Source organism: Pyrus communis, chromosome 15 (assembly GCF_041283825.1).
Source record: "Pyrus communis isolate YQ-2024b chromosome 15, ASM4128382v1, whole genome shotgun sequence".
NCBI lineage: Eukaryota > Viridiplantae > Streptophyta > Magnoliopsida > Rosales > Rosaceae > Pyrus > Pyrus communis.
Genome location: NC_142579.1, coordinates 25,578,547 through 25,589,283, shown reverse-complemented (window position 1 = coordinate 25,589,283; position 10,737 = coordinate 25,578,547).

The window sequence follows — 10,737 nt, the reverse complement described above, 5'->3', positions numbered from 1 at the left end:
GTCTTCTCGACTCTGAAATGATGAACTATTGTGATGAAACTACCAGCTGATCCCCGTTTGAAAAAAAAAAAGCCATTAAGAATGGTATGTTTCAGAAAAAAAAAACATACAGCTTTTCTCTCTTTTTGTTTTTGATTTTTAATACATTTTATTTTTTATTTTTAATACACTAGTGAGTAAAATAATTAAATCATCAGTATTAGTCCCCCAACATGTCACCATGTGTGATCAAATGTTTTGTTATTGTGAAAGGATGAAAGTTTGAACTTTAAGCATCTCAAATACTAGATTATATTTTTAGACCTGTATTCTTATATTTAAATTTTAAAAAGTAGTCGATTTGATGGTTTTTATTTTCTCTTCAGGTGCAAGGACTTATGTTATTAGACTCGTATTCTTATATAATGCTACCTCTAGTTTAAAAAGACAAAAGTTAAAGGTTATAAAACCATATTTGACTCTAAATGTGATACTACAAGTTATAAAATCTTAAATGCATACAAAGTCAAATTTTAATTTTAATTTTAACTCGTATACCTTAGAAGGAATAAGTAAATTTTAAAGTTAAATATAACTTTTTGTATCTTCTAAAGGTTGGGCTCTCACTTTTTACTGTAGAGTTATATCTAAAGTGAAATATGACTTAATGTGTGGCACCAAAGTCATATTGATCCCAACTTTTTGGACATTGGAGATAAGTGGTGTCAAATATAACTTGTGACTCAAAAATTTTAGATGCGTCACATCCCGGTCCGGGCCCCCATCACATCTCGGGCTTGACTCTTTCATAGCACGATATTGTCCGTTTTGGGTCTCAACCACGCCCTCACGGTTTTGTTTTTGGGAATTCACACGAGAACTTCTCCACAAGAACTTCCCAGTGGGTCACCTATCCTGGGAATACTCTCGCCTGAACTCGTTTAACTTCGAAGTTCTGATGGAACTCGAAGCCAGTGAGCTCTCAAAAGGCCTCGTGCTAGGTAGAGATGAGAATATACATATAAGGCTTACAAGATCCTCATCCCTGGACGATGTGGGATCTTACAAGATGTATTTGAGATAGTCTAAGATTTGAGTATTAATATCAGAGAAGAAAACACTGTCAAAACTCATAAATACAAAATTTAAGTATGTGATGTTGGAGGCAAACTCAAATCTTGTTTTTCTTGGTTGAATTTTCCTCATTTTGCATGGCCTCTACCTTGGACTCATATCTCGTCAACCCAAATTTAACTCACTTCGCCTTTGTCCGGAAATTGAATAATGTTATGCTTCCGATACGATGTTTTGCCTTATTTTTAGTGTGAAATCTCAGTTCTGAAATTTATTATTTATTTATTTTACAGTTTTTGAAAGAAAAAAATAATTTCAGTCATCTTAAATTTACTTTGGCTTCGAGGTGGATTTATAATGGATGGATAGAGCTCGAACCCACAAGCATTGGAAGTGAGTGGCATTTTTCTTGATTCAAGGCATCAGTAAAACAAAACATTGTCGTCTCTTTCAAAGTACTCCTTAGTATAACCATCGAATAGTATGAATTGGACCGGACATGATTTATTATATTATTTAATAAGAAATGGAGTCTCATTCAGTAGTCAAAGGATCTTTCATCGATGTTGCAGAAAAAGGAGGATGCTCTAACTGAGAATTCAAAGAAGACTTGTTCTAACTAAGGATTCTTGTGGTTCTGGAGGATCTAGTTATAAGTGAACTGAGACTAGGCAATTGAGAAGGCCATAGCATAGAAAAGCCTCTCTCATCCACTTTGAGAGCTCAATAAATAGCAGCTGGGCTAGACGTTTAGGCTTTACAAATAGAATATATAGGGCTTTTCTCGTTTGTTTAGAAGAATTGGGTTCGACTTCCATAGCCCCGATGACGCGAAAAAGACTGATTCAAAGAGATACTTGTGACATCTCGTCCCGAGATTATTAGAACGTACGTGTGAAATGACCTTTCTACCCCTAGTTTGTTTTCGTTATGTTGTTTGGTTGTTTGTGTGGTGTTGGCATGTGTTGGGCCACACACACACACACTGTCACTCTCCCTCTCTTTGTCTTTTTCCCTGTCTCTCTCCCGTGCTCCCATTTCTTCCCTTTCTCTTCGAACTCGTACGGACACACACACAACTCACTCAAATCTTCACAGATCGAGGGAAATAAACCCATATTCGAGCTCGTGAGGTTGAGAGGAGCACGATCGTACCATTTTCAGGTAAGAACTCTAACGTTTTCACGTCGTTTCGAAGTGGTCCGTTTGGGGTACTATTCATGCAAACTTATTTCACCACGTTTTTGGGATTTTGAAGCTCGTAGATAGCTTGGTGGTGTCCTAAGGAGCCTCGGAGTGCTTCGTTGGAAGAGTTTGGACGTCGGAATCGTCCTGTTCGAACTTGGCCGATTTTGGAGGTTGGTGACAGGTGAGTTTTCGTAGGTTTTAGCCCTTAAAAATTGTTTGGACGTGTTCTACTAGCCTAGGGCTTCATTTTGGTGTTAAAATCGTGAAAAATGGTTGAGAATCGAGCGAGAAAACACGAATTGCAGGTTTTTCCAGTTTCCGGCGCCGGCGACGTCACAGGAGGTTCGCCGGGGGAAGGTGACGGAATATTCCGTACGCCGTTGACGGAATCCGTTAGAACTAACGGAATATTCCTCACGGCGTCAGTTGACGCCGTCAGCGTGCCAAGCACGTGCCTGCGCGTGGCCGGCGCGTGTGGCTGTGCCTTGGCCGGTGCGTGGGGGCGCGTGCGGCGGAGAAAATTTTTTCTAAAAATTTGGGTGTGATCCTGAGGTTGTGTAGAGCACGTTGGTATATTCATTTGTCCAATTTGAGCAATGTATGAGAAGTTATTACGGGAAGTTGGTTTTGTGCTTTTAAATTAACGTTTTTGTAGTTGTTTCGCGTATAGGTGATACGTACCCCGAGGACAAGCGTGGTCACTCGAGGCAGGGGGGCTACGACCCTTCCACTTACCAGTGAGTGGGCTTTTGGTTTTCCGTATATACCTATATACTATTTTTTCCTAGAAATTGAATTAATGTTTAATAGTTTATGCCATGCTTTACATTATCATTATTTATGCATCGTTGGTTGTGTTAGTAGTTGCATATATATATACATATGCATATTGGGTGCTGTGGACGCACAGGTAAGTGCCAGGTAAGTATTATTCATATTTACATTCAGTAATAGTTTGAGATGCTTAGAGAGCTCATAACCTGCACCCCCGGTGTTAGTGCTCCCGCCCAGAGTAGGGCACAGTCCTTCACGTGATGTTCACCTCCCGCACCACACGCTCAACTTGGATCCAAGTTAGGTGCACAGTCCTGTCGTACATACCACATTAGGTGGTTCCGACTCGTAGGTGACCCGCGATTATTCGCACAGCCTTCACGTGATAGTAGCACTAGAGCGTATATATATGTTACACCCAGGCCTGTCGTACAGACCACTTTAGGTGGTTCCGACTCGTGGGCAGGTTCAGTTATTGAGTTTGAGATTTGAGCTCTATATGCAGCCGTACAGGTTACGTTAGGTGACTCCGGTTGCCAGTTTATATGTTATTGTTATGAGTTATACCTGAGCACTTGCATTTCATTATGAGGTTTCGACATGGCATATTCTTGAGCATGATTGGCATATCTATACATACGTATATATGTTATTTTCTGGGAAGTATACAGGTTTTACGGCGAGGGGTTAGATTGTGTTTTACTAAATGGTTTTAGAAAAGATTTGTTTTTGCCCACTCACGCTTTTGTTTTGCGCCCCTCCAGGTTCTAGTTGCTTAGCAAGTTCGGTGGTTTCCCAGAGGGCTTTTCCGGCATTTTTGACAGACACTCACCAGCGTAGGGTCACCTTCGGGTGTACTATTGTCGCATCCTTTCTTTTGGACTGCTGTAGTCTTGCTCTGAACTTGTGTCTCACTTACGCTAGCACTTGTTTTAGTACTTTGTATGCTAGTTTTTAATTATTCGTACTTTTTTTATTACTGTTTCATTAGCTTCCGTACGTGCACATGGTTACGTCACCTCCGTGTGACGGCCAGCACGCCCTGATCTCGGTCGGGGTGTGTCATACTTATGTGACATTACCTTATCTCACAAAATTCTTTATTATCTTTACTATTATCTAGAGATCATCTGTAAAAAAATCTTTTAATTTGGAGACAAGTAATATCTTCCTAATTAATTGTCTACTTGTTTGGCTCATATACATGATTAACCGGTATCCAAATCAAAGGAAAATTTAATAAAAATGATCATTAGTTGTAATAAAGAAGATGAACGGTTTAAACTATATATAAGTGAAAGGATGTCATGTCTCAAATAATGTCCAAGAATGAAATATCCAAAACTCTAACTTTTAACGTACTTACAAATGAACCTTTGATGTCATGGAAAACGTCTCTTAGTTAGAGGATGTTTTAATTTCGACTCACACGAATACGAAGATAATTATTTTTGTTATGTCGGATACTTAATGAATTTGCAGATGACATATTCAGAGAACTTTGTTTTGGATGAATTATCTCAATGTAAATTTAGTCTTGTAAGTATCCCATTGTTTGTCAATTAAAAGACCACTCTAAACATCTTTTTCTGATTAAGATTTTGTCTTTTGTTCGGACGATGGTTTACCTGCATTGTACGCAACCTGAGATGCTGTGGTTTCAGCATCAAAGATTACGTACGTACTTACGCATGGAGACATAGAAATGTTACACAAGTCTGTGTATTAATATTCCAGCTACCTAATTAATTAATTGATTGGTGATTAATAACTAATAGCAACTAATCATATACACATCTGAGCTGTTCAAGTCATCCACAAATCCAAGGACAGGATTGATGCATGGCCCCGCTTCCAAGAACTAAGAAGATTAATATACCAAAAAATGAGAACATGGATGGTTGGTACTAATTTAATTAGATGTTTTAGAGGCATATATCGTTTGAGGAAAATTCTCCGAACCAATAGTGCTAGAGTCTAATAACAATATTCTTCTTCAATTGTAATTGTAAGTAGAAGGTTTTAGCTTCGACTTTCTTGGATGATGAGTTCGAACCAACTTATTGATTGACCAAATTATGTGATTAGCTTAAATCTTGAAACCCTTAAATTCACGCAATTGTTGTATATACAAATTAATTAAAGGGGTTGTTTTATTGACACCTCATATTATATTTACACCTCACATACCAAAAACACCACATATCTACTTTTTAAATTAAAAATTATCTTAACACACCTATATACTTTCCCACACTATCCTACCCTCACGTTCCGCATCTTCAAATACACCCCACATCAAACTCCTTAATTCGTCTTCACAAACTTCTTGTCTTCACCACATGTAGAAGACCTATACGTAACAAAAGTGTCCTCCAGTTCTCTTTTCAATTTTTATATCAGTTGCAAAGTGACACAGAACAGACTCGTGGCAAAAACAGAACACGCAAAACACAGACCAAGCTACAATAAAAACTAAACCAACTAAAGCACCAGAACTGAAAACAAAGACCTACAAAAGAACTACCTGGAAGGCCAAGGCAGCCAGCTTCCATGCCAAAAGACGTGACAAAAAGAAGTCTGTTGCTTGTTATTCAATTTGGGGGTTTTAGGTCTTGTATTTTTATATATGTGTATATATATTGAAGTGATGGAGTTTGAAATTGAGCTTTCAAACTTTCACAGAAAACCTTTTCATTCTTTTCTGGGAAAAAAAATTATAAATACACCTTATGTGAAAAGCTGATTTCAAGCAAATTTTTAGAGCCTAGAAGTGAATTTTAGGCATATGAGTCAGGAAAAAAAAATCTTGGTTCTTGTATTCAGAATTTTTTTTTTTTAATTTTTACCTTTTAGAGTGTATATAGTCATTTCATAGAGCATATGAATCATTTAATAATTAATTTTTTAAATGAGCTGCAATCAACAAAATATGGGATCTCAATAAAAAAATTGTAGTTATAAATAGTTTCTGGCAAGCACCATGAATGCCTCAGTTTCTAGTTGTATGTGCGCCCATCCATGAAGAAATAATCATAGAGAGGACAAGTGTGGTGCTAGATGAAATTATAATAGTTGCTTCATGCATCCCATGTGTTCTACTATAATCTATATATTAGTAGCTCGGTGCAATACAAAAATATATATAGCGCAAGATATTGTTGGTAAACTAGATTGTGTCCAATCCAAATGTGATCTATCCTATAATTGAGCCACAAAAACCCCAGTCCTTTTCATTTTTGGTTCGATAACAATACTAATACTAAATTAATCAAATTAATATAAGCACTACCTAACCTTCGATTTTGAACATAATATTAATCACTAACTTAGCTTTCGAACATAAAATTAATTAATTGTTCTTTGTTCTTTATGCAGAGACAAATAATCCCAACAAACGGGACCTTAATTCCTGATGTTGAAGATTCTTTGCAAAGATGTACATGTAGATATCTTTGTTAAAGAGAAATATTGAGCAACTCATTTTTTAAACACTCTTAACTTTTAAAGCGGCAAGGACCTTGCAATTCAGTATCTAATTGTTCACACATGCTAAGCATTCTAATCATAAAAAAACAATATTATACGAATTCGAAGATCCTATTTTTCCTCGATGATGAATAGATCGAGTCTTGTTTGATAATATGAAAACTGAGGTTTTCAATTATAATTCGTGTAGTTTTTATATTGTTGTTACAAAATGTGCTAATATATAATACATATAATTAGTCTCTAATGAGTTTTAATTAATATTAGGGACGTTTGTTGTCTTCTCCTTTGATCGTCTGCTACAGGCATCAAGCGATAGGCCTTTATACCTATACATATACATCCAGACATGTAAACATTAATGTATTGGAATGTGAAGGTAAAAGAGTCTCACATTAATGAAAGAAGAAATTTTGTAAGCGCTTATAAAAAGTTTGATTCCTTTCTATATTACCAATTAATTTTATGTGAAAGCTCAATTTTCTACGTATTGTTCTTAAGGTGGAAACTCATCTGCCAACTTATATCTTCCGAAGACCCTAGGCTTTACCAAAATCGATATGCATAAGAGTGAGGTTTTGCAGAGACAACATTTGCAGCCAAGAAATACCATACTCTCTCAATCCAAGCCTCAAGCAAAATGTTTTCTAGATCTTTATTTTTTTGTTCGAGGGGTGGTATGCACTAGTAAACTAAATTGCGAGAAGCAGGTTCGAACATGAATGCTGAAAAAAAAAAATTGTTCTAACTAATTTGACTAAGTTTAAATACATGTTTTTCAATTTTTTATTTTAGTATTGGAACATGCCGTTCAAGTTTAAATCATCTTTTAAACGAAGAATCTACCTACTCCATTTGTTCAACATTCTCATGAGTAAAAAAGAACCCTAATACATGATTAGAATCACTAAATTAATGGGTGTAAATTTGTAGAGTTACACTAAAAGAAGAGGGAAAGAGATCATTTCTGAATCCCTTCCACCTAATCCATCAAGTTCGGGAATCTGGACCATTAAAATTTAATTCAATAGCTACAAACAAGGGTCTACTTTAAAAATTATAATAACTTTAGCCGTTGGATCAAATTTCAATAGCTCGTATCCCCGAATTTGGTGGATTAGGAGGAAGGAAGCCTGAGAGGATCCTTTTCCAAAGAAGAGAGATATTGACAGAATATAAATAAATATATATATTTTTAGTACATCGATATTTTTATACTACAATTAGTAGATTAGAAGGAAGAGATCCAGAGAGGATCAATTCCAAAGAAGAGAGATATTGACATAATATAAATAAATAAATTTTTTTTTAGTACATTGATATTTTTATACTAAAAAAATGGAAAGGGGAGTTAAGCTAAGTCCCACACAATGGACAGCTTAATTTGGTATTAAATTCGTCATCCACGAGAGTCGAATTAAAATATCTCATTTTTAAGTAAAGAGAAATATCACTAGATCGTAATACTGAATGATAAAATATAAATAAATAATTACATAATAAACATGAGTAAAGCTAGCATAAGCAACGCACGAATGTTGAAGATGTGGACGGAACCACTCATGCGCTTGGCCAATATGCCAATCATTGCAATCCATATGACTGTACTAGATATGGTCCAAGTGGCAGATCCTACACGTGTGGGTGGCTTAAACCGATGCAGTGTGGAGGTAGGGAGAATTTATTGCGCACCAACGAATTGAGTGACTGTAGGGTGTAGGCCTCAAACGTCCTTTTACAGCCAATTTGGATTGGGTTGACATCGTCTCCATATCTCACTTTCAGGAGCTTACGAATTGAGCGATTTTAACTGTTTAGGAAAAGATACTTGAATGTTGAAAAAAATTTAACTGAACAGTCAAAATTACTCAATTGGAAAGAAATCTCATTCAATTTAAATTAGAAATTAGATTGAGATTTGCTAGGAACACTCGCAAAATTAAAGTGGAGCACGAGATCTTTAATGAGACAGACGTTTTGTATTTTACCACAGCAATCCAACTACTTTTGCAAGCCTTATTTACTTGCCGCCTTTTGCATTCATTTTGAAAACCTCCGATGAGGGATGAGCGTTGCATGATACAAGTATCAGTCAATCATTACATTTGTACGTTGCTCGAGTGACAAATTAGTGCCGATTGACTATCATTTGCATCTCATATTGAAGTCAACTATGCGAGAATGCAGAATGCGAATATTACTCTATCAGCACTAATACGTTTGTACGTTTCTCTTCCTAATATATTATCTCTTTTGTACATTGAGACAATTGCAAATGCCAGATAGCTGAGAGATGTTATGATACTGATTATCACTAATGCTTAGGGCAGCGAGGGTTCAAACCCATCATCAAGATGTGCTTAGGGTATAGAGCCATGCGCGGTCGACTATCTCTAACATTTCTCCTTAACATTGCTCTTAGTTATCACACTGATAACCAAAATTAAAAGATGCATAAATCTCCAGTCAAACTTGATACAAAACCAATCACGTATCACACAAGATATTGTGTTAGGCAATGAATGAGATCCTTTGGATTCTCAAATCGTGTCTGTTCATCGTATATCGTGCGATCAGTTTATGTCAAGTATTATTCATATTTAATTTTACATAAGTATTTAACAAAATTATAACTGCACGATGTACGATAAACATACATGATTTGAGGATCCCTATAATCCTCGCAAAGAGGATCCAGAAGAGAGGATCCTCATTCTTAGGCAAGTGGGATTATTTACTGACAGTGACAGTCGACCCAACTGGAGTTGTTGTTTTGCTTAATTTCATTCCTTTTGTAGTTTTGGACAGACGAGCATGCCACGACCGACACTACGTACGGTAAGAGATGCTATGCTACTTTCGCGTAACAACTACCAAGAACAAAGTACAAGTCCATTAAATTTTGGGTTGACATCGACCTTTTTTTTCTTCCGCAAGCTGCACTGCACTGCATGCATGCATATACTTTTACCATCTCCACAAGAAATAAAATTCAAAAACATGCGTTCCTCGCATAAAGTTTAGTGATTTACAATTTATATATATAGTCTCACCCTTTTCTTTTATATGGTTAAAGCACGAGACATGTATGCATACACACAAAAACATATACATCAAGATGTTTGTCATTTGTTTTTCACTATGTACTTTGTATGCTATAAATTGAAACTTGAATAGTAGAGTGTCCAAGGAAAACACATTTACAAACCCTTGGCGGTAATTCATTGTTTGGATTGTATTAGATTTAGTGGCGCTTCCTAATGAGTAAAAACATTTCAATTTAAAAAATGGTCGTTTGACAAATATTTTAATGGTGCTTTTAGTCACATGATGTAACAAAAGTGCAGCAAACATAGTTTTATGCAACGAGTGTAAGATAGTAAGAGACAAAAACATTGCACTTAGATGAGAAAGTTAACATGTATTGAGCTACAACTGAGTACGGGCTCATTTGAATGAGCTTCTGAAATAGCCAAAAACGCTTCCTAATGAGTAAAAATATTTCAATTTAAAAAATGGTTGTTTGACAAATATTTTAATGATGCTTTTAGTTGAAAGTAGAAGCACTGGGAATTATTTTCCAAGGAGCACCTAGGAGGTCTTTGCTTCCTTTGATGAAACTTTTTCAATTCCAAAACTATACCTATTTTTTAATTTGCAAAGTCTGAAATGCAGTTACACTTCAAAACACATCAAAAATGCCATTACCACTTTTTTCTAGGGTTCTAACTCTATGTTGTCATATGAGAAAATCCAAAGGGTTTTTTTCTTTTCAGATTATTTTGGAGATCGGAGCAGTCCTCTTAGCCTCCATCTCTCCATCTTCCCCGAATCTCTTTGCATCTTCATCGCTTGAATTTTTGTGTAGGTTTGTCGCCTACTTATCTTAATTTTGTATGTCGTGTGTGAATTTGTTTGGAGGTCTCATACTGCTTCGTTTTTTTGCTGCTTTTTGTTTGAAAGTTTTTAGCTTTAATTTGTGTCTTGCGCTTTTTGATTAGTGATTAGGGAATTTGAATTATTTTTGTTTGAAATTGTTGTGAGATAAGTTTGTTGATCTGGGTATTCCAAGACTCCAAGTCAGTCAAATTCATAATAATATATTTATGTCATTATGTGCAATTCTTGTTTTCAACGGTTTATCTGATCTACCACAGTAGGTGGTCTAAGAGACAAAGCTAGGGTTTATATACTATGCATACACCTCAAACATGAAACCGACACGCGCGCGCA